Genomic DNA, 1,568 nt, shown 5'->3' with positions numbered 1-1,568 from the left:
GCCAGGGTCTTGTAAGTCTAGTGGGCATGGAGTAAATTTCCCCACAACGTGACGTAGGCACTGGATATTGCCAGAGGGGTGGCAGACAAAGAAGAAGAAGAAGAAGAAAAAGAAAAAACCTAATGGATGTCCAATAGGTCACAATACACCATTTCAGCCAGATTCTGCCTTGGGAAGTTTCCTAATGAAAAAGACAAACGGTCAGGGTGAGGTGTTGACCACCTACTTGAGTACTGCACCAATAGTGACATCACTGCTACCAGTGGAGAGATGGATAGGGCCATGTGGCACGGGATAAGTGAGAGGATCAGTGGCTATTAAGGCATCCTTTGCATTTTAGAAGGTTCTTTTTTGAAGTGGACCCCATTTCAGGTCTTTTATCTTTCAATTAAGGGAGGCGTAGAAGGGAGCAAAAAAGGCGGTGATAGCTGGCAGGAACTAGTGAAAATAGTTTATCGTATCCAAGAATTTCTCCAATGATTTGACTGTGGAGGACGTGGGGAAAATCTTAAGGGCTGCTACATTCTCAGGGAGGTGGTGGACTTCTTCAGGAATGATGCTTTGCCCTAAGAACGATAATTCGTTGGTGCCAAAGGTACATTTGCTGTACCAGCTTACAATGCCGTTTTGTTGTAAGATGACGAGAAGGATGCATAGGTGCCGAGGGTGGTCATCTTTGGAGTCACAGAACGCAAGTGTGTTTTCCACATAGCATACACAAAAGGGGACGTCTCATATGATACCATCCATGAAGAATTAAAAAGGGACTCCTGCATTTTGAAGCTAAAAACAGGAGTAATTAGAGGTGTAGGTACCAAAGGAGGTCGTAATGTTGATCTTTGGGATGTGCTCTGGTTTCATGAACACCTGGTAATACTCATTCAAGAGGTCTAGCTTGGAGAAAACCACAGGATGTAACATCGGAGATGTTTGGGATGGAGTAGTGATAAGGTTCTATCTGCATGTTTAGTCGCTGTAATCTCCACAAGGACGACAATCAAGGGCTTGAGGACTTTCAGCGAAAGCCCATGTGTTCCAATTCAGCAAACGAATGTTTAGCAATTGCCAAACGACCCTGGGACAGACACCTCAATCTAGTGATCAATTGTGGTCCCATCATCTTTATATGGTGATAAATTACTTAATGGGAACCATTGACATTTTGAGAAGTTTAGGATGGAAGACTTTTCAGTACGATGTGAGGTGTATGTAGGCATCAGTAGGAGGACTTGTGTTGAGGGCAAGGTCAGGAGGAACAGGTTAAAGAGGTGTTGACTAGAACAACTATGTGTTGATTAATCATCAATACCACACATCAACCAGGAGGTTAAATGGCCAAGGAAATCAGCGCAGGTAGCAGAAATGTTCCGTCAGCAACAAGGAATTTCCATTGGTATTTAGCCTTCCCAAACAATAGTGAGAATGTCTCGTAACTATAGAAGGGGATCTCAGATCCGCTGGCCGCAACCAGGTGGACGTCAGCATGCTTTGAATGACCATGTTGCGTCCTGGCAAGTGATTTTGGTAGAAGGGAATTGTGAAGCACCAGTGAGCCCAAATACCTGTAC

Source organism: Palaemon carinicauda, chromosome 18, assembly GCF_036898095.1.
Source record: "Palaemon carinicauda isolate YSFRI2023 chromosome 18, ASM3689809v2, whole genome shotgun sequence".
In the NCBI taxonomy this organism is placed as follows: Eukaryota; Metazoa; Arthropoda; class Malacostraca; order Decapoda; family Palaemonidae; genus Palaemon; species Palaemon carinicauda.
The sequence above is the reverse complement of the archived record's forward strand: the minus strand, read 5'-3'. Positions refer to the sequence as shown.